The sequence below is a fragment of the Aythya marila genome (genome assembly GCF_965140915.1).
Source record: "Aythya marila genome assembly, chromosome: 12".
Taxonomy (NCBI): Eukaryota; Metazoa; Chordata; class Aves; order Anseriformes; family Anatidae; genus Aythya; species Aythya marila.
Genome location: NC_139053.1, coordinates 21,491,239 through 21,514,669, shown reverse-complemented (window position 1 = coordinate 21,514,669; position 23,431 = coordinate 21,491,239). Strand labels below are relative to the sequence as shown.

General features: G+C 46.8%; 1 long non-coding RNA gene across 1 annotated transcript in view; it reads right to left on the bottom strand.

Moving 5' to 3' along the window:
- Positions 1-785: 785 nt before the first annotated feature.
- Positions 786-23,431, bottom strand: part of LOC309882903 — a 29,477-nt gene continuing 6,831 nt past the window's right edge. The window contains exons 2-4 of the long non-coding RNA XR_014318374.1: positions 7,050-7,196; positions 3,881-4,138; positions 786-1,285 (exon numbers count right to left, since the gene is read on the bottom strand). This is a non-coding gene — a long non-coding RNA (uncharacterized lncRNA). The remainder of the gene's footprint in view (positions 1,286-3,880; positions 4,139-7,049; positions 7,197-23,431) is intronic.

The window sequence follows — 23,431 nt, the reverse complement described above, 5'->3', positions numbered from 1 at the left end:
TGCTTGCTCTCTTCAGCATATGTTAAAGCACATGTTCTGACTACTGAGTAACTTGTGACCAGATATGTAGGTAGTAAAAGGGGCAACATCCAGCTTTCTTTCCACATGCAGGTTCCTGAGTGCTACTGCGCAAACCAGGCACCCGCCAGTGCAGCTGAAACAGTGCAGATTGCTGGATATATCACTGAAGAGAACAACTTAGAGACTGTCAACTGTGCAGTTCTGGCAGGCAGGCCTGATCTTTACCTGCTTCATTCAGGACTCTGGCACCACTTCTCAGCCAGCTGCACTGAGGCCTCTGCTCACCCTGCAGAGCACATCTTTACCCAGGAGTGTCCCAGACAGTGACAGTGAGCTGTTCTGGAACATGTGAAGGAGCACCGAGTGATCAGCCCAGCACATTCAGGTGAGTGCTAAGGGTCCTGTATGAGGAATTGGGTGGATCTAATTACTTGTCCTTCCAGAGGGCTGGAAGGAGACCGACTCCATGCATACAGAATCCCCCAGCTTCTTACTGAGGACAGAGAAGAGAACCCTGTTCCATGAGAAGAGTGTTGAAGGAACATCACTAACAGGGAAGACACATAAAAATGAATTTACAGGGAAACCAGTAGTGTGTGTACTCCTCAGCAAGTCTCCTGTGACAAAGTTTGCAGGAGCATAACAACGAGGTGCCAAGAAAGAGGGAAGAGTATTCCCACAAACCAACACTGATACCCAGCACAGGAACATGGACAGCACAGCTGGGGATGTTACACCATCTGAAGCACAAAGCTGGGGCTGAGTCTTGTGAAGATCAGGTGAAGCACAGTTGGAAATGAGCACTCTTCCAAGACTTGAGCACAGTTACTTTGTTAGAAAGGAGAATCACACTGGTAAATGGTATGTTGTTATCACATGAGTGCTGAACAGTGGGACTCTGAAGAAGGCAGAGTTGAGTTTCAAGGTTTGAGCAAGATTAGTTTTAGGAAATGTGCAAGGCTGGCATGAACCTTGAGAGGCTGATAGCCCATCCTCCTGTTATAAGACGGGAACCTACAAGTGCCCTGTCTTTTGTTTCTGTCCTTTAAGATCTCTCGTGATGCAGAATCCTCTGGCCCCTGGCAGTCTGTTCATGTGCTTTGCTCTCCTCCCCACTAGAAGCTGTTCCTAACCTGAATATTTCTTGGTGCAGGATACACCCATTAATTCTTGTGCATGCCTTCATGGACATGGAGAACAGATGGCTTTGTTCCTCTTTCCAAGAGTTTCTGACATGCAGCTGGTGTGATTTTCCTCAGTAATGCTGGAGAAAAAAAAAATCATCCAGATCAGAAACAACAAAAGAAAAGCCGTCTGGTGGAACTCACTGCTGCACAAAGAGACAGCAGCTATGAGTGCCCTGTGAGAAAACAGATAAAGTAATGAGGCCTTTCTACAGATAACAGCTCCCAGAGTCAAAACAGCTTTGCAGAGAGCAATGCCCTGTCCTGAGCATGAGCCAATCTCTAAATCAGCCTCTGGAGCAAGCTGCTTCAAGCCACCTGCTGTAAATTTCCTGCACCTTTCTCTAAGGCTGCTAATGTTGGCTCTGTTAAAGATGTCTTTGTCTAGGCCACATCAGCCTAGACAAACACTGCAGCAGATCTCCTCTACTCTTCACACATGCCCGCGATGCTTTGGCAGGGAGGAACTTGGACCATACCATGAGCTCTAGGTCTGACACGTGACAGGTCTTACAGAGCAATACATGATGCTCCTGTTGCACCAAATCACTCCAGTACACGTGATGGACCAAAGCAGATGCTTCAGCTGCATACATAAAGACTGGGCTCAGACCAGTCAGGCCTTTGGCTGCTGAGATTTCCCTGCCTGCCATGAGTCTGGATGTTCTCCTAGATGTCTTACCAGCAGGTCAGTGTCTTGTAGCTCAGCCTAGAGATAATACATCACTACATCTCTCTTTCATGGTTAATATTGAAGGACAGGTGCTATGTCTTGCAGCCTCATCTGTTCCTCCTGCTTGTGCCTTTCTGACTCCTGAGAGAGGCTCCTCAAGATGGAGGTCAGCTTCTCAATTTGCTGAAAGATCAGCTCATGACAGAAAACAAGCAGCAGCTCTGCCCAGCAGTCTGTCTGCACATAGTGATGCCAAGCTGTGCTGTGACTGACCCTCAGGGTTGTATGAGATAGTCACGCAGATCAGCTACACTGCAATGTCATACCCCCAAACCTGACCCAAGATGCTGAATGTAGGCCAGATCAACTGACCTGTGGGTGCTAGAAACTAAAGCGCCTTCTCTCACCATTATGCCAGCCTCTGTCCAGGCACTCTCTTCCATCTGCAGCATAAAGCCATGACTCCTTTTGTGGCTTTCAGGGAGGGAATGTGCCAGTGAACTCTCCAGCCTTTGCAACTCTGCAGAACCTGACACCCAGCCTGGAGCACCAGCAGGGCTTCTGGCATGGCTGCACCAGCCTTCCTAGCATGCGCTGGGAGCACAGTCCTTCACCGGCAGCTCCATTTTCCAAAGCAGCAAGCATGGTGTTCTTTGGGGCTCCTGCTACAATGATTTATCCAGGTCATTGTGAGGACAGCTGGCTAACTGAGGTTAACAGCTTTCTCAGTTTCATTTCAAAAAGACATTAGCATGGGGGCTATATTAAACAATGATGTGCCAAATCCTGATTCATTCACCAGGAGAGCTCATGATCAGGTGGGGGACTTGGCTGACAGGCAGGGCTGTGCTGCTAGCCTTTCTTTAAAGGGCAGGACCATAACTCATGCACCCAGTGCTAAATTACACCTGACACTCCAGGCTGCGGACTCCTGATATGTGCAGCCTGCTACAGGCATCCTGGGACTGCCAGCCCTGGGAGCACAAAGCCCCCAAATCAGCAGATTTATCAGCAACTATGACTGGCTCAAAACCTCACCTCAGCAGCACATGCAGAAGGACAGGCCTGGCTTACAGGCTGCTGGCCTTTCCCAGGTTCCTGTTTCCCCTACGTGGCCCTGTTCTGGAGAGACATCTTCTCTCTGTGCTGTCCCATGGCCACCTGCTCCTGTCCCCAAGGCCACTGCCTCTAGAGGCTCTTGAACTTCCAGTTCTGGTCTCCAGTCCCTTGAGTTGCCTGCCTCCTGCTCACTTATTTTACTGTTAGCTTGTGCCAGCAGCCCCAGGCCTGTTCCTGCTCTTCACACTCTGTAAAGTGTATTGTACTCTGCCAGCTGGAAGAGCAACCAGCTCCTGAGGTCAGCCACTTAGCTCCACCTTAGAGTGCTAACATGCCAGCTGCTGAGGTTCCCTGTTAACATGCAGTGACTTTCCTGAGTATGTGTAGGTCCTGTCTCCCCTCCTTACTGTCTGACCAGTAATAATCAGCCTGGACAGTGAGAGGGGGCCAGTTAGGCCACTGTCTGGAGCAGCTACCTCTGCTCTAAGTCCAGTTTGATCTGCAGGGTCCCAGGATGGTAAGAATGATGGTGGCAATGGGTTCACAATGCCAACTTATTCCAGTCTACATTGCTCTTCACAGAAAAAAGAAAAGAGAGCATTCTTGACTTAATGTGCTTAAGACCTGAAATAGAGTAGATGTAAGGACTGTAGCAGTAAGGACAACACAGAACAGTGCATGCCATTGTCTTGTTTTTCTGTAGCTTTCTACCTATCTGTTTCAGGTACTGTTCACCCTGGTATATGAATCAGAATGGAAATCAAGAGAACATTTTGCAGTCTAACAAGTATGGTGCTTGCAGTTTTAGTTCCTCTGTACACTGTGATGGTCAGATGCACTTTATTCTTCCTTTTCCTCTCTGGCAGTATATACTGAGTCAGATTGAAGGGACTGTGCAGTTTCAAAAGCATGTAGGAAATGACATGAAATAATTTTCACTCACCTTTTCCCTTTCTTTCCCTCTTCTACTGTTTGGATTTAGATCTATTTAATGTGTTGTTCATTCCACCTCTGCAGCGTGCTGCAGCTATATCCATGCTGCAGCCTCCTGGATCTGGGGATGGCAGTGATCTTCCACAGGCTCCTTCTCTTCAGGACAAAATCCCACAAGCTCTCTTCCCCTTCTCTCACCTTTGGGCTGGTTCACTGTGCTGTTCTTTTCCAGGCTCCACTGGGAAGTATTCCAGTGGGAAGTACTGCACTGGAAGAGATGGGAGCAAGGTGATTAAAGACCACAGCGGAAAAGCAGCAAGAGGAAAGGATCATGAAATATTCTGCAGCCTTGGACTGATGTGCAGCCACACAAAGTCAAATGCATAAGGAAAAAACACCAACAGATTTAAATTGCTGTTGCAGAGGACAAAAGCATTCCCAGAGAGTGCTTAATGGTCTGTGTATGACCAACAGGGCTAGTGCCATCTTGCTGTCTTCCCTCCCACAAACTCTCAGGGATGTTATCAACCTCACATGAATGATGCCATTGCACCAGAGATGTGTCTGTCATCTGGCACAAGAGCAGAGGAGGAAGTGCTGGAGTGTGTGGGGGAAATACTGAGGAGTGAGATCTGAGAAACTGTGGGGAAAGGAAAGTGATTCATACACAAGCAACCAGAGGAGTTCCTCACTGAGCTTCCTTGGACCACCAGGGCTATGGAGGTAGAAAAGTGCTCCTGGAATGGGACAGTAGCTCTTGGCACAAGTTGTGGGGGACATGGAGACAAGGGAAAAAGTTTGGCACCACTGAAGATGGGAGAAGAGATCAGCAAGGTGTAAGCTGGCATGATAAGAAGGGCTGTTTTGTTTTCAAACTCTGGTGCTCCCTGAATCTACACAAATAACAGAACTGAAAGCAACAGAAGAAATTAAAGATATGGTGAAGGGTGACAAGAGGTGAATTAATGTTGGGATGGTTTCCTTACTAACAACAACAAAAAGTACTGGGGCCCTTCTGTCTGGGATAAGGATGACGGAAAGAAAACATGAGAGGTCTGTAAAATTGCAAGTGTCACAGAGAAAGTGACTAAGGAATGATTGGTCATGGTCTCTTCCAAAAAAACAACAGAAAATGTCAGGTGACAGGTTCATAAGAAACAAAAAGAAGTGGTTCTGCATCTTGTGCATGGTTAAACAGTGGAGCTTGCTGCTATGAGACATTGCAGAAGCCAGATAAAATCAGAGTTACAAAAATAATTTGATAAATTATGGATGAAAATTCCTCAGTGGCTGTTAAACACAAAGACTCCAGCTTGGGCTTAGGAACCCCTTAACCAGAGAGGTGGGAGAGCATCTTGGGGCAATATCAACCCTTCCCCTTTTTTGTCTCTTTCTGAGGCATGTGTATAAAGTGCTGTCAGACACAGAGCTAGGTGGAGCACTGTTCTGACCCCAAACAGGGTTAGAATTTTATGTAACAGGAGTTAATGTACTGTAATTGGGAATTTCGTAGGATAAAGTTTAGAGCTGGTGTGTTGTATCTGTCACTTTCGCACCCAAACCAAGCAGCTAGACTTGTCTGAACTCAGCATCTTCAAATCGAAGGGATGGGGGGGGTAGGATGGGGTGCGGTGGGATGAGAAGGGAGTAAGACAGAGTAACTATAAGGAGCAACAGAAGTGTGATTCCTGCCCTATCATGCTCTCCCCACACAAATCAATACACGGTCACCCATACACATATGCAGAACAAAATGCAGGCACACACTGATGCACTCACGGATTCATTTGTCCTCTGCCATTCATGTACACAAGCAGAGAAAAGCAAGCAAACTGCCAGCAACCAGCCTTCTCTAGTGGGCAATCTGAAACCAGGCTTGCAACATGCAATTCTGCCCACATGCTGTGCTGTCTCTTCACACACACATATACACTTGGAGAACAAAGGATGACTTGGCAGTACAAGGAACAGTATCTAGTTCTGTTCCTTCAAATGCTACGAACATATCTCATTATCACCAAATTAAGGAAAGCAAAATGTTTCCACTTTAAACAACAAGGGGAAAAAACCCACCCAGATTCTAAAATGCTGCCCTCATTCTGGACAGACCAGCTGTGCTGAGTTCATTCCTGCTATCCAGCATGCTGGGATCTGATAGTATCAGGACTACCTGGCGGCAGATTTAGTCTTCCAGAACACTGGGAATATTTCACTACCAAGTTTAAAAATAGACATAATTTTTCTGGATTATGAGGTGCTGAAAGAGATTAGAAGCAGGTACCATGGATGACAGATGCAGGTTAAGCAAGTAATCCTACAGTGTGCAGCAGCAGTAGCTGCACAGATTTTCAGGATCTGCTCTCTTCACATCCAAGAACGTGTTTGCCTTGTAGATCTGAATCACAGCTTGTTGTCAAAATCCATTCATGACTATACGTGCCCGAGTGGACAGCAGGCAGATAAACCCGTGGCTGAGGAGACATGCGAATGGCGCACACCCCCAAGCCAGATTCATGTGCAGAAGGAATACGCTGTCTGAGCTGTTTGACTCCTGGCAGCTTCTGAAATGCAGGGACTGGAGGAGAGAGCTCTATCAGAGCAGGGGACCAAACAGACATGGCACAGTGAGGACTGGCACAAACACTGCCCAGCAGGCCCTCTGTCAGGTCCACAGAGCAATGAGGGCACTCCCATTGCAAATGTCTGCATGTCCTGGAGCAAATTTAGGGTTTCATCCATGTCATCATAGCTGAACAGCTCTGAACAAGCCTTTTCTCCTGGCTGACTACATGTCGCTGTTACCACCAGCCAGGACAGCACTGTCCTGGGAGGCATGATCTCCCCCTCCTCTTCTGTACCAGCCGCCCTCTTTCCTTCTCTCTGAGGAGATCAGCAATAGGATCAACATCCAGGACTTCTGCACATAACAGCAGTCACACCCTCAAATCAAGTGCAGTCCAAGCACCTATTTACAGCCAGCAGAGCTGCAGCCAGTCTCCCCGGTTCCCCAGACTTTCCCCTCCTCTCTGTGAGTTGACAGACTCCACTTTTGCATCATTAGCCCTTCCTTATGCTGTCATTTAAATGAAAGCAGCGCATTACCACCATCGTTGTGAATGCATTAAATAAAGTTCCCAGCCTGGCCCACCAAGCTAGACTGTGCTGGCATCTTCCCCTACCTGCTTCTGAGCTTCCTCTTGCAGCTGGTGGCTGGCCTCTAGGTCCTGGCTGAGCTGCTGGATCCGGCTGCATTTCTGCTCCAGTTCTGCCTGCCTCTCCCTCTGCTTGGTCTGCAGTTGATAGATCCTCTGCTCTTGAGCATCCAGCTATTGACCCGCCCAGGGAAAGAAAGAAAAAATGGAAAAAAAAATCAATTAATACTAAACGGCTTAACAAAACCCTGAACAGCACAGGCCTGATGCTGCTGGGGGTGGGGATTGTCGGGAGGAGACACCCCCCGTGCACAATAGCTGCAAAAACCTGATGTTCTGGGGACAGGAAGCCAATATGGTAGGTGTGATCTGACGCCCGCTGCGGCAGCAGTGGTGTCCCTGGGTTGGGGAAGGCTGGGAGACAGCTGCATGGGGTGCTTCAGCTCACAGAGGGGGTGTCAGACAGGCTGGGCCAGGGGGGCAAAGGGCAGCCAAGCAAAGCCAGTTATTGTAACTGCTGGCTGAATAACCAGCTCCTGATGCGGCTGCATGCTGCAGCTCTGCCGTGTGCTGAGGACCCCACCAGGTGCTTCCTGGGTGAGGTGAAGGGGAAGGGAGCGTGGTGCCTGCAGCTAGGGTAGGGAACAGCAGCAGGCTCTGAGGGCTTGGCATTTTCACTTCTTGGCATCCCAACTACACACAGTTTACACAGGGAGGGAGCAGGAAAGGATCATGAATGTCAACCAAAGAGCAATTAGCGTGACAAGACTCAAGTATTGATCTGCTAGAACTGATGGGGCTGCTGCAACCCTGCGGTGGAGCGGTTCCCCCGCCACTGGCCCTGGGGCCTCTGCCATGGACATCTCCGAGATACTGTTCACCCACTCCAGGCACAGCCAGAGTGTGCAGATGCATGGGTTGATAGCATGGGCTCTGCATGGCTCCTGCCCCACTTGTGATGGGGAAGCAAGAGAAAACACTGGCCACATAGCCCCAGAATTGGTCCGCTTGGTGTTTTAAATTCAGCACTAAGAAGCAGCGCTGCTGGCAGGGGCTGCACCATGCCTGGCCATAACAAAGGGTTCTATGTACAGTAAAATGACCATTGCAGGTGAAAAGAACATACTGCTTTCACTGGTCATGGATGACCGGGAGCAGCCTTGCTTTACGGGGAAATGGACACTCCATAGTTACCCGACCACACTAACGAGATAATGTGCAGGGCACAACCACCACAGACATCTTGCATCAGACATCAGACTGGACTGAGAGCAGTGCCTGTGCCACCATGCAGCAGTGCAGGGACAAGGCTGAACACACACAGAACAGATTTCCAGCAGAGATCTAGCGTATCCTTCCTCCCCTATCAACAGGTCCCATATAAGCTATATATGAGCAAAACCATGCAAGTCTCTTCCTAGGGCCAGGAAGAAGAGAGGACCCGAGAGCCCCACAGGCTCTGTATTGGCCAAGTCTCTGTGTCCTTGCCTCTTGCCCAGACCTGTTGCCCCTGCCCCGTCCCTTGGCTCACCACTGAAAGCAACCCAAGGCTTCTGCTGTTGAGCGCAGACACAGCTCACTGGTTTTGAAACCCAGGACAGAAAGTGCAAAACAATGGGCGAGGAGGAGCATCCGAAGCTAGCATCATGGCTAGCCTGGCCAGCCCTGCAGGACTGGTGTTGCACTGAGCAGGCATCACCTCGGTTGTCATCACCACGACTTTGATGCATGTGACCACAAACCCTGCCATGGCATTACCACCTCTGCTCCCTGCAGCGTGCCTGCCCTCGGCTGCTTTGTGCATGGGGTGTGCGGGGAGCTCTCCTAAAGAAACATCTTCTGGAAACTTCCCTGTTAAGGGGCACGTGTCTGTCTGTTCTGTGGCCAGACTGCTGCCCCCAGCCCCCTCCAGGCCCACCTGCCTGCCTGCACCCTGTGGAGCAACTGAGCACGGTGGTGCCCTGCCAGCACCATGGACGTCCTGCAACATATGCAGCCAGTCAGGGGCCTAATTAATGTTCACTAACTGTCTTACTAAACCTAGAGAGAATTTCGATATTAATTAAATGCTAACTGATTAGTAAAACATATTTACTGAAGACTGTCACCCAGCTGTCAACATTCAATATATACAGTAATAATCAATTTGCACGTAATTAACATAAAATGACTTTAATGTCTACATTAAAGTTGTATTGAAGACATTGTTATCAGCACAGTAGCCTGCATTCCTCCAAGCCATGTTCTGGATGCATGTAAACCATTCAAACCCATATTGAAAAAGGTTATAGCTGTCCAGTGTGATGCACACCGGAAAAAAAAGGAAAACATTTAAATTTGGAGTGGATGTAAGTGTGAGCTCATGTGCTTACATGCCTGTATGCTGCTATAGTAAGGAACATCTTTGTGTTGCAGCCTGGTGGCTGGTGGCAAGGCCAGGGGCCTCCCCTCTGCACCGATGGGACAGGCGGTGGTGTGAGCAGGGCAGCTCGTGGAGCAGGATCCGTCCCTTGGCAGGTGGACAGGCACCCACCAGCAGGCAGCTTCAGACGGCTCAGGGTCACAAAGCTGTGTCTGCACGGCTGGTCTGCGATGGGCTGGAGACGGAGAGGAACTGACGCCTCCTCAGCATGCAGGACAAACGCACCTGCCAGATGCAAGGCAGGCGAGTGGGTTTGGGAGGCAGAATAACTCTAGAATGCTCAGTGCTATGTGGCTCCCTACCTGCTTCTCAGCAATAGAAAAGCCTGCACAAGGGATGTCATATGGCTTCATAAAGCAGCGTCTGCCTTTGGGTCTGAGTTAGCCAAGAGGATGCATCCTGCTCAAAGCCGTGCTGCCTGTCTGTGTTCACCTCCTTCACCTGTGTGCCGCTCGGAGACGAACCCACCTTTCCTTCATCCTCATGAAGCGATTCACTTGCAGCAGGAAAGAAGGTGGCATGTTTAGGGTGAACATCCCCCACCCCCACCCCTCTTCCTCTCATTTAAGTGGAATCAATTGTGCCATTTCTGCTTTGCTTTTCAAAAGCAATTACTTTCATGTCATTTCTACAGACATTCACGGAGAGCGAGAGAGTGAGGGCTTGATTATCCCCCCTCCCATCCCCATCCTGTGGCTTCCGCAGTGGCGGTGAAGTATTAAATTAAATGAGGTGTCTATGGAGCGGCGATGGTTTCAGGTCAGAGGCGCTATGGAAAGCTGTATGCTGCACTGCTCCTGTATATGTAAATGGATATATTAAAACCACTGATGTCAACTTGCAGCACTCATCTCCTCTGCTCTCGGGTGATCAAAGCTGATTGCAGAGGCAATTACTGCAAAGGAAAAGAAAATCACGGCCTCCTGCTCATCCCTGAGCTACCGGAGTTTAATTGCTTAGTGTAGCTGAAGCTGCCTCTCCATCTCCCTGGTGTGCACACGCACACATGTGGGAGCAGTGCGTGCCATGAAACACAGACAGGAATGGACATTTTTGGGGATGGGCAATGAGAAGCACCCCAAGCAGGGGAAGACCACAACATGAAAAATAAAGATGCTTAAAAATGAATTAAACCACTACAGCAGGCAGGGCTGTATCTTAGCAAGCCGCTAGATCGATAACACTGGGAGAAAATCAGGGCAGCATAATACATGCCCATAAGCCAGCCTTTCTTTCTCTGCTCTTTGGTCCTAGATTCACAGTAAGACTTCTTCAGCTTTTTACAGGCAGTAGGTAATCAGGCTCCCAAATCCTTGCGACAGATCAAAATCAAGACCCCTGTCCTACAGCTGGAATGACCTGAAAGAAAGGTATCAGTGCCTGCCCTGAGAAGTCCCAACTCTTCACCTATCCTTGCCTTTTACAAGCACTTCCACGTGAGTACCAGCAAAGGCAGAGGACACTTTAAGCATGGTGCTCAACCAAGCCACAGCCAGCAGGATCCCAGGAGCCACCCTGAGCTGTTCAGCCTCGCCGTGCGCGGCTGTGGCTAACTCGGTGCTAGCTGGATGTCAGCTGCAGAAGACCAACCTCATGTGCTCCTCATCTAAACACCTTCTGTCAGGGCAGTGTGGAGAGCTGGGTCAGCCAGGTTTCTGCCTCCCTGTTGCTGCAAACCAGCATCCATTTGTATGCCCGTGTCTGAGCGAGTGACTGTGGGACCTGAGCAGTGTGAACAGGCCCTGCCTTGCCCTGCTATCTCCATTATTGATAGAAAAGCTGGTGTGGACCAGTTTCTGATATTGTACTGTTTTCTAGCAGGACTCTCACCCAGCCCAGATACTCCCCTGGTAAACACCCATGCGCCCCCATTAGCTGTCTCACGCAGACGAGGCCTGCAATGGGCGAGGTAAAGGGGCTTGAGACATGCAAGGGGCTAGCAAAGGATTGAGTCACGCAGCCCTTCGGGCAGCAGGCAGCCCATGCACACATGAGGTCACTCAGGACTGTGAACATATACAAATCTTGTCCACATGCAATGTCCACACCAGGGAAGAGGTGATGGTTTGGGCATGTTAGTAAGCACATGCTAGTAAACACATGTTAAAACTCTGCCTTGTGCCTGAATAGGTGCTGACAGCTGTGCTGCTGCTGGGTAAGCATTTATAAAAGTGCTGTGCTGGCCTGGCCATATGGAGGTTTTCTGTACAGCAATATTGGATTAAATCACTACAGCACCTGATGAAACAGTAAGGCAGCACCTGAAGAGAAGTCTCACTCCCCACTCAGCCAACATGACGCTTGTTGGAGGATGAGGAAAGCCAGTGGCATTGGGGAGCCTGGCTTGCTCCTGCGGAGCCTGGCATGCTGTTTGGAGGGAGCAAGCCACTTGAGCAGCAGAGAAAGCAACTGTCTTTTTTTTTTTTTTTTTTTTTTTTTTCAGGAGGAGAAGAGACCTTGTTGGGAGGAGCACAAACTGAGATGGAGCCTGGGCAGTCCTGCTCAGACTGGGCTCCTGCTGCGGACCAGCCCTTTCTTCCCAAGCCCTCCTCCCAGTGGCTGGGCAGTGGGCACAGTGCTAGCAGCTGGTGCAGGTGCTGTGTCTCCCAGTGGGACCTCAGGCTGCCACCCTGAGAGGCATGGGCACAGCTCCCCTGGCTGGAAGGCACCCAGGACATCTGCAGAGAGATGTCAAAAAGATGACAAAAGTATAACTGCTAAGTTAGTTTGTTGTCTGAATTATTAACCCCTGAGGGTTTCACTTTTGCACTTTACTCCTGCAGCACTGGAAGGTGAAGTAGATTTAAAAAAAAAAACAAAACACAAAGAAAGCCTGGGACTCTGCTCTTCCTCCTTGATTCTATGGCTGGAGCTTCAAAAAAGCCCCAGGAAAATCATGAAACCCAGAAGTAAATCTTGTGATCTGCTCACACTGCAGGAATACTGGGAGCCTTCAGCAGTGCCTGCCCAGGGCCCTCCCTGCCCGCCAGGTGGGCTCTGCCACATGTCCTCTTCTCTTCCTTGTGAATCTGTATTTTCAGCCCAAGGATGCAATCCTTCTTCTTTGCCTTCTTTTTTTTTTTTTTTTTTTTTTTTTTTTTTTTTTTTTTTTATGAGCTGCCTGTCTCCTTTTGTTTAGCTGAGAGTGCTCAGAGCCCTTCCCCCACCTCTTTTTCCACTGCTGCTGCTGGTTTTATTCAATTCAACACTTGAGGGAACTGCAGATGAAATGTCTCTGAATCTAAATTGCCAGCAATAGATCTAACAGCCTTCTTTGCTCTCCCCCACCCAAACTCTCCTCAGACAGAATGCTTGAGCACATTGTCTCTGCCTTACTTGGCTTCGGCTGCAAAATACCAGCACCATCAGAGAAACCGAGGATCAGGAGCTTGCCACTCACAAGGTCTCTTGCCAAAGTAAATAACAGCATGCACGAAGGAGAGCACAGCACCTGCCGTAACAGGAAGGATGCAAAGACTGGTGAGGCAGAGGTGAACTGCTTCCAGAAAAGCAGCTTGAGCCCAAGAAATCCCTGCAAGCACTTGTAATATTCTGCTCATGGCTATGTATGCGGGGCACTGCTGACAATGACAGTATATGCATTTTGCAGAGCACAGGCACTTGCTATGGCCTCCTGGGTCTCCTGCAAGCAGACAACTTATACTCTAAGCAGGCTGATGCAGCCAGTCTCAATGCCACACATGGACATCCAAACTAAAACCATGCCCACTCCCATGTCTGGAGGGGTAGCAGGCAGCAGGCTCTCACAGCACGCATTTCTTTACAAGGCACCACCCAGACCTTGGGGGTGCAAATCCCAATCCTACCTCTGCAAGCACAGCGAAGGGAGTGCTGCTGCAACTGTGGGTGCTGAGCCAGCAGCCGAAGGGAGAGGCCATCCAGTTAGCAGATAATGGCTCTGGCAGCTGCCTGATGAGATGCAAACACGTTTTTCTTTTGGGTGGGAAATGGAGGGGAACCATCTCACTTTCGGCAGGGCCTATGTACCTAAGCATTCACATGCTTAGTATGGGGCACACGATGCCATGCAGCCAAATGGCATATGAAAGGACAGGAAATGCACACTTTTTGTTAGAAAGGAATATAGTGCAGTTCTTGCAACAAGCAGAGTACGCCTGTCCCAGCTGCACCCCACTGCCAAGCTCCCAGGGCTGCTCCCACAGCGCAGTGCTCAAGCTGGCTGTGTCTGGTGACTTGGCACCTAGGGCCTTGGGATTGAACCTGCAGTGCAGGGGTACTTGGGGGCTTGTATCCACCAGGGATGGATGTTTCTTCTCCAGTGCCTCAAGGAGGAGCCACACCTGTGAGCCTGTGAGCTCAGGAAAGCTGCCCCACCTCTGCTGCTGCTTTCATCACATTCATCCTTTCATGAGGGGGTAGGGTGGCACTCAGGGCACAGCCAGAGCCTGAGGCAGGTGAGCATATCCTGAGAGTGGGGCACAGGACAGAGAAGCTCTTTCCCTGTGAATTCCTGCAGCCTCTGGACATATCGCCAACAGCACTAGCATCAGCTGTAGTTTCTGAGAGAGGAAATGTTATGTGATGGTGCCCTTGCCCCACCACTGCCCACCTCCCCAGGCTTCACCCACAACCTCTGCAGTAATGTGTGGCACATGGGGTGGTGGAAATGGCATCAAGTTCTTTGTTAAGGGAGATCTGTGGGCCCCTTCTGTTTCCATCTGAATGGCCTTTCATTTTGTCCAGTTCAATGTTTGCTGATTGTTCATGCTGTCTGGAGAAGCTTTGATTAAACCTCTTAATTTTCGGCTAAGCTTTTTCTTTCCACAGGGCAAGCCCTTGACCTAAGAGCATAGAAAAGTGGTCAAAAGGAAAAATAACAAGGCAAAGAGGAAGGAGGAGTAAAAGCTGGGAGATGCAGAGGAATTAAAAGCTTGAAGGAGTCATGACACTCAGGCAGAGACTCCTGCGGTGGTTCTGCCAAACAGCCACCTCCACAGAGTTCTGAATCCCTGCAAGACCAAACGCTGTGGTTCCCCACTGCAGCTGCCCACCCTACTGGTGCTGCTCCACTTGGTTCCGTGATGTCCCTAAGTCTGCCCCATGGCAGAGAGGGGGAGAGCTGGAAACCAGTGCTTCCAGTTTCCTTGCAGGGCTGCAGAGGCACTGAGCTCTTCCACCACCGTGTGCTACCTACAGACGCTGCAGGGCTCACACTGGCAACCCTCCTGCCACACCTGCACCCTGCTCAGCAGGAAGGTGTGTATGGGATGCTTCATCATTTCAAACCATACCAAGAGGACCGGCAGAGCAGAAATACGAACAGAGAAAGCAGCAGCCCTTTGCAGACAAGTACCGGTCTAGGTAACTATGCCAGACAGGGTTTGGCAAGCTCAAGCTCCCTTCTTGTTTTCATGACATCCAGAGGGCTCTGCCTGGTGATATCTAATATATTCCCTGGGCCTTGGAAATGGACAGGATACAGAACTGCAGTTACAGTCACACAAACACACAGATAAATGTCATCACCTTCGGAGCTGGGCAAATTAAATGCTTTTTTAACCCTTTGGCTGCAGAAAGAAATATTAAAATGTAGGCAGAATATTACTGAAACAATAAATATTTTCTGAATGTAGAGACAGAAAATTAAATGATAAGTACACAAGGTATGAAATATTTCACTAATCTCAAATGTCTGTTAATCCTGAAACCTAAAGAGAACAGTTTAAAAGTATCAACTTTACAATTTCAGTATTATTTTAAGAAAGACTAGTTTGTGTTCATTCCACAACTGTGAATGACACCCATTTCCACTGAGATATTAAAAAAGACAACTGACCTCTATGCCACTCCCCAGCTCCTCCAGTTTTAACTTAAATTCATTCATAATGCACAGATGGTCAGTATAAAAATCTCTCTCATAATGAAAGCATATGTTGAGAACAAAAGCAAATAAATGAGGTATAAAAATAAACATACCAAGATGCGCCATGCTGACTGCATTATAGATTTTCATATTTAATTAAAAGAAAATCTGCCTTTGGGTATCTGTCATAAGAACAGAGTCCTGCCGTGGAATTCAAGGCCTATCTTTATCTGCAGTAAAGCCAGTCGCTGTGGTCTCTGTGCTCCCAGATGGGGCCTGGTCTAGACATTACCATCATTTGGTTTCGGTGAGGACCAATGTCTCTTCCCTGCAGTGGAGGGCCCCTGGCAGCTTGCAGCTGATCCACACATTGGGGCTCCATGGGGCACCAGAAGCATGACCCTGTTCTTGCAACAGATATCTGGAGTTACTCTTCTGTTTCAGAATGGTAAACTCAAGAAATGTGTTACTGTGTTCATCTCCAAACAGGACTGCCTGGCACAACAAACACCCCTCTGCCTGCCTCTGCCCTCCTGGCTTAGGCTGAGAGACTCTCAGGGTTTGACTCAGTACTGAGAAGAGATGTTTGTGGAGGGCAGTAGTGGTAAGAACTAGCTTCAGCACAGAGAATCTGAGATTCACCTGAAAACGAGGGTGGAAGCAGAGCACAGGAGTTATGATCAGGAAGAAATGGTGCATTTCATTCTGCAGTTATTTATAAAGCTCATTGTAGATCTATCTCCCACAGATTAGCAATTCATAGTACTAAAAGTTGCATAATTAGATTTGAAAAAGTGTTTGTAGCAAAAAACATAAATCCCTGTCCCCAGGTACAGCTGCGGGAGCTGCACAGGTGCCAGTGTTCACATGCTGGCTGGCCTGGGGCTGGCCACTCAGCTGTGCTGGCCTGGCAGTGTATTGGTCTGGCACAAATTTCCACAGAAATCTCGTTTGTTATCTGAAATGAGCTCACTTGTCACCAGATATTTTATACAGCATGGCTACTGTGGATCTAGGCATTTTTAAACACGTCACGAGGAATAATCAGAGAGTCCTGCTTGGTGTTACATGCTAGAAGGGAACTGCCGGGGAAACACTGCATGAGTGAAAAGGAGCAGAATAAGGATCATAAGGCAATGGATGAGTACCATCAAGACATGATCACTCTGACAGATCTCTGAATTCCCTCCTCAATAGAAAATTCAAGGTTCTGTGATGAAACAAGTAGATCTATAAGTCGACAGCTCAGCCTATATAAATCTTTCCTGCCTGACACTCCTACATTCTGACACACTATATGAACTTGAAGGGTGTAGACATGTTCATCCCACTGCTCATCTCCTCTTACTGCAGGATTCCTCATCTCCAAGCTGCATATTATGTGATGACACATGAAATATGAGTTATTGGGCACACACTAAAGTGACAGACTTATTGAGAAGGGCTAGTACTAATGTGGACCCATACAAACAGAAGCTAATGATATTGCACTGTTGTGAAAAAATAAAATGTTATATTGGATGAATGAACAGGTTGTAGCCCGCACAGCATGTGATGTCACCCTCGTGCTTGATCCCCAACTGAAACATGGTACCCAGTGTGGGGCAGTGCACTTCAAAGGATTAGTGCAGCAGCTGGAAAATTACCAGAGGTGAATGGTGCAAATGAACTGAGATCTGGAAACATGAACCCTAAGGGAGGAGGTGAAGGAATTCATTTGGTTAGGTTGAAGAAAGAACAACTGAGGGAATTTCCTCTTCAAATAAATAAAAACATGACTCCTGCAAACAGTGAGATTACAATACTTTCCCCATGCCAGCAACAGAAAGCACAAATAGTCATGGTCTTAAATTATATTTGGTAAGAATAGGAAAAGTTTTTTAGAGGAAATAATATTTAGACCTGGAATTCATTGTTTCAGGCTGCAGATTCATGAGATCTCCATCCTCAGAAGCCTTCACTACTAGATTATACACCACACCTGTCAGGTCTGGCACACTTGAGGATATGAGGATGGATAGGTAACAGTTCTTCATGTCTTTCTTGTACCCCTGCTTTTCTGTTACCCTACAGCCATGCAAGAAGAACTTGCTTTATAAATTGGTGCAGCAGAGGCAATTGTTGAAATGTCTCATGCTCCTAACAGCTAAGCCCTGGTGAAGGAGGGCAGGAGCTATCTGCTTACAGAAGTGAAACAGCTGGTGCTTCCCTAACAGTGTCTTTTGCAAGGAGCTGTGTATCAGAACTAAATCAAATGCCTAAGTGCAGACCAAAGAGTGTCTTTTCTGACAGTTCAGAGGGTATGTGAGCCAGGCAGGTTAAGCCTGGTTTCTGCTACAATAAGCTTACAGGTGATGTCACTGGCGTGTGAGATGACTTCCAGCATCACAGATGCATAAATGTCTTCTCTAATTAGAGATGCCATTTTAAAATGCTCAGGACAGTGTATTTGGGGTTACTGAGGATTATTATTCCACGAGAGGAAGTCTTTTGGACTGCAAAGAATAGCTACAAGACGAGAAACATGACTGTAGCTCTCTATAAGCAGGGTACTGTGAGACTAAAATCATAGGTATTATATTTCCAATATTTTTGTCTACTTTGTCTGCTGCACGCGCAAAGAATGCATATAACCTTAACTGATACTGCAAGCACAAAAAAAAACTAGTGTGCTGCAGTGGAAACTACAGCACAGGGGGAAAGAAACACAGAATCACAGAATGTTTGAGGTTGGAAGGGACCTCCAGAGATCATCTGGTCCAACCCCCCTGCTCAAGCAGGGTCACCTAGAGCAGGGCTTCTCACCTGAAGAACAGGTTCCAGTGCAACACCCAGAATATTAGAGAGTTCATTGGTTTCTAGAGCATCCTACTGCATTTCAAAAGGATTATACAGGCTGTTTGGAACCTGTGTGACACAGTTATAGGTGTCTCACTCCTAGATTTGCAGAAACTTAGATGTCTCAATTTGTAGTTCTTTTTTAGGCTCTTCCAGGTTGATGAGGACAGGACATGTTTGTCACTATGGAAGACTGTGAAATATGTCCAGCAGTAGGTCCCCAATTTATAACAGAAGTTTTAGGTTTTGAAGACAGAAAACTTGGATTTTTTTTTCCTCCAGCAAAAAAAAAAAACAACACCCTGGTATTTATTTCATCTCTCAGATAAAGGTTTGGAAAAAACTGTCAGCAACAAACTGATACAAATCAGAAAGAAATGCATAACTTTGGCAGGGTGAGATGGACGTCACACATCAGTCTAGTTTGGGTACAGAACTCAGGAAATTTGGGTTTATGAAATCTTTACATTTAACACTGGAATACTGTCTCATTTTCCCTTCACCACAAGCAAAGACCTTAAGAAAATAACTGCTCATGCCAAGGTCCTGGTAGTTATGGTCATGTTGCTACCATGTTCCAATCCAGAATGATTTCTGTTGGAAGATCTCTGACAAAAAACAACTCAGTTGCTAAATGTCTTCATTAAGAACATCAACAAAAAAGGCCTCCATAAAACAGCTGCTTTTTATATCGGTACCAATGCCATGAAACAGTCCCGATGTACACAATGTATCTCCACTGAAGCAGCTGTGAACTTGTCTGCTCCGCTGACCGACTGTGTGGCTGCAGGCAAGTCATTCTGTGACCTTGTGCTGAGAAACTGAATAACAAGCAGGAACTTCACTGGAAAACCTTCAAGAAATTTGTTATCAATTGATCTTGAGATTTCCCGAGGAAACAAATTCCTCAGCTCTTCTCCAAGGAAGCATTTGAAACATAAATATGAGGAAAGTGGAAGATTTGATACACATGGCTATATCATCCCTGCAGTTCATGGGAAAGTCTGTAAAGTCAGGCTGATTTATGATCACTGGAGACCATGAATATTCAGAAAAAAAACAAAGGTGAGGGCTGTGGCTTTTGAAGTTAGTGCCAATGCATTCATGGTTTGCTGTAGGAACAATTGGAGAATACCTGGCAATACTGAGGACCTCGTGGTATCTGGATAAAAAATACAAAGTGTTGATAACCATAGGAAGAAAAACCTGCTCTGAGAACATGCTTGCAGAGCCCCACATCACCTACTTCCATGGCTGTGGCTTTAGCAAGGAGACAAAACTCGTCTCCATCCTCCTGGCCAGATGCTGTGAGCTATTTCCCAGAGACTGCCCACCACATCCCAGACTCTCGGCTGAGCCACTTGCCTCTGCAGCTCAGCAGAAGCCCTCATGAAGACCACTCTTCTGAGTAGACAGGGTACCCAAGCACGCAGTACCACTTACTAAACACTCCTTTGAACTCCTGCTTGTGTACCTGAGAGAAATCACTTGTCTTGAGAATGACTTGCTGCTGAGATAACGTGACTCAAGCTTAAGAAAACAGATGGGACCTAGAAACTGTGGAAGCAGACCACAGGAAAAAAGTGTCAGGGAAACCAAATACAGCAAACAAAGGAGGCCAGTCTTACTGTGGTTCAAAAATACCCCATCAAACACCTGGGCCTAGGAGAGTGCCCAGTATGAGGGGGCCAGCACAGCACCTGTGGCAGGTCCGGGCTGCACCTGGGGTGTGCCGTTTGTCAGCGCAGCAGGAGCAGTGTCCTGCAGCAGCAGCTCTGCAGGCATGGGGCTGGCACCCGAGCACCGCCGGGAAGGGCTCCCCAGAACCTCTCCAGTCCTCGCTGATGGGAGGTTTAGAGGCGAGATGGGAAAATAGCACACAGAAAAAAAAAGAGGAACTAGGAGGAAAACCTTAACCTTGCTCTGCAAATCATAATAGCCTTGTCAAAATAAAAGTCAGAGCTAAATCCTCCTGCTGCACACCTTCCCACTCTGGAAACTGTTCAAGCACAGACATTTTCTATTAGCTGCAAACTCTGCATGCATAAGGGAGAGACTCTGGCATAATATCTGCACAATAGCACCTCCATGCAAACACTATAGCAGTAATGGGAAATTTTAATGATGTAAAGCAGCAAGGTCACACGATGTGTCCAGGCAGCCCTTGGAAAGGCACAGTCTCTCCAGATATTACAGAGGAAAGCTCAGAATTGCTCTTGGTTCATTAGGCTTTGCCTGAGGGGTTTTCTTCCACTATTAACTACAAACAAGGTTCAGGTTCTTGTTACTCAGTTTCATGAATGCAATGCAAAAAGGTGAAGGGGAAGGTTTACAAAGAGTCATTTGTAAATATGCTAAGACAATTCAGATGCATTTTAAAATCCATCAGACATCCCAGGTAGTAAGTCACCTTAAACAAGAACATTGAAAAAGCTCTGTCAATACAGCAACATCCTTTTCAGCATAGAATTTTTTACATCAACATTGGCAAAGAGTCTGTGCATAAATTACACATAGCAGAACATACAGTGCAATTTCCTCCCCTCTAGGCACTGACACTATGTTTCCCTGCAGCCTGCCTGTTTCTCCCAGCTTTATGACCCCAATGAGATGAGTTCTCACTGTTTTTTTCCTTGTTACATTTTGATATTTCAAAGCATGGCCTGCTTCTCACTCCCATCTCCCCGCTCCACATTATTAATGAATTGGAAAGCAGACATCATTAGTTTTTGGAGACCATTTCTTTTAAAATTTACAGAACCCTTCATCTGAATCCCTAGAGCCAGTCTGCTGTTCTCATCTTAGAATCTTATTAGCATCATATCTCCTGGATCCTGCCATGCAAACTGCATTGCTATGCACTTTCTAGCACTTGACCCTTTTGCGGACGGAATTAATTTCCTCTTTGAAGATAGAGCAGCATGCTGTTGTGCTTGTTAAAGAAAGAAAACTCAAGCTAGAAGATGGGATACAAGCAGAGGATATTCTCACTTAAATATAGGCCACTACAAGATTTTCTATAGGGAGGTTGAGAAAGATTGGTCAAGAGAAATAACAAACTGATGACGCTTTATTACTAGAAACATCTTCCAAAAGAGCATGCAAATAAGCTGATTGACAATACTCACTGGGAATTTCTGTTTTTATAGTATTTTTTTTTTTTTCAGCAGCATTGTCTTTGTCTGAAACCCTTTGCATCCTCCACCTATTTCTGTGTGCAAAATACCCTGAGACTTTTGGTTGTTGAATTAATGTGCATACTACAAAGAACCAGAATTCGCTTTCTGCTTGGGGCAATGAAAAGGTGCTGAAGCCATTTTTGAAGTGTATACAGAAAAATAGCCCTTGTAAAAACAGGTATTTCTATACAAGAATAAAATGTCTATCACCCTGAATGCATTGATGCCATTACAACTATCCCTTCAAAATGCACAACATTCTTACACGTGGAGTAAACTAGAAAATGTAAAGTGTTTCTTGCTCAGTTTGCTATTTCTAGTTCCATGGCTTGCTGTCTACTGGATAATTTTCCTCACCTGCATTGTTTTTACAATTTTATTTCTGATGTGCAGTTTAAGCAGTAAAGTTTACTATGATTACTGTTGAAGAAACCGTTAGCATGAAGACTTTATCCCTTTCATAAGCTCATCAGGAATACACTAATAAAGAACTGTAGAAGTTTATTTTTAAGTAACTTGCAAAAATGTTAAGCCAAAGAACACAGAATAACAGAACAAAGCTTAAACCTTCTCTACCAGCAAAGCTACTAGATTCAGGAATTGGAAAGGGTCCTGGATAGCTCAAACATCAGGAGGTGGGCTGGGTCACTGGTTCAAGCTATTAGCTGACGATTGCTATTTCACATGGTTGTGCCATGCTCCAAGTGAAAAGAGCTGGGAGATGTCCAGCTAGTTTCAACCACACCAGGGAACCACAGCTCCTGGGCAGTTTTCCTAAAGTCTAAAGAAAGAGAACAACTTTCAAAGCTTGGCTGGGGACTGAAAGCAGGGCAACTCATTCCTAGACCTCTGCACACACCAGCCTTGTTCACCAAAGCCAGCCCACAGGTCAGCCCTGGACATGGTCTTTTCTGTGAAGCTTGGACCTCATTTAACTCATACAATGGCCAAAACTTTATAATTACCTCCAGGCATCTCTTTCTAGCACAGCAGAATACACATCAGAGAAACTAACTAGCTCCTTTATGAAGAGCTATACTCAGCAACGCAGTTGCCTTTCTGTCTTACTCACTGTGATCTGGAACATCAGTGTTCTCAGGAAAGCAAACTTCCTCATTAAAGGATGGCAAGGTACCCCGAGGCGTGCAAAAACCCAAGTGTTTTTTACAGGCCTAAGTAATACTGAGCCAATGAGTACCACGTCCATCAGCTTATCCTTTACGTGTCTTCCAAAAGAGCATGAGGAGAATTGCTGGAGAACTATGACTCACTCTTTTCTTCTTGTTTACTACCTGCCTTCTGAAAATGTGGGGGATGTTCGTGCAGAATTCATCAGGAAAATGGTGTTAACAGCAGCAGCACAAGTGCCAGACACAGACTGGCAGAGAGCTTATGAATAGTACAATGAATGATCTATAGCAAAAGCCATGGGCAAGAGCTAGCCATTAGTCTGGGGCTTAGTAATGCACTCTTCAAGTACATTACTCACCAATCCATCAGGCAACCTGCTAAAGAACTGAGAGATTCCAGCACTTTTAAATCTGTAACGCAATGGCTGGCAGACTGCACTACATGCCCTAGGTTACAAGGGCATGGAGAAAGACAATTCATTTTGTGTCATAGCCAGTATTTCTTCTTCTCCTTTTCTGTGTGTACTTAAGAAATGGACCTTCTATTATCTGTAGATTAATAGCCAGGAGAATGCTCTGGTGTCTCTGCTAACATTAACTACTGAGGAAGGCTTTCAAAGAATGCCTCACCCTTGCAGTTTTCATTAGCTGGACTAAGCGTGGAAGCATGCACAAGAAAAGGTTTCATTTCTTAATTTAAAAATAGTGCCTAGAATAGAACTTTTTTAAGAAAAAATGCTACAATTAGAAGATACTAATAGAACATTGGATATGGTATACTTTAGGTTGTCAGTATAATTTGGGCCCTTCTGTATAAGCATATGATAGACTCCAGCTAATGACCATATACTGTCCTGGACTCATCCATTCACAAGTTGGACAATATACACAGAAAAGTTAATCAGTCAATATTTCCTTTTATCTCTCACATCTTTGGCCACTGTCTGTCATTCATTAACACTTCCAGGTTTCCACAACAGTTGGGTGAGAAGTCC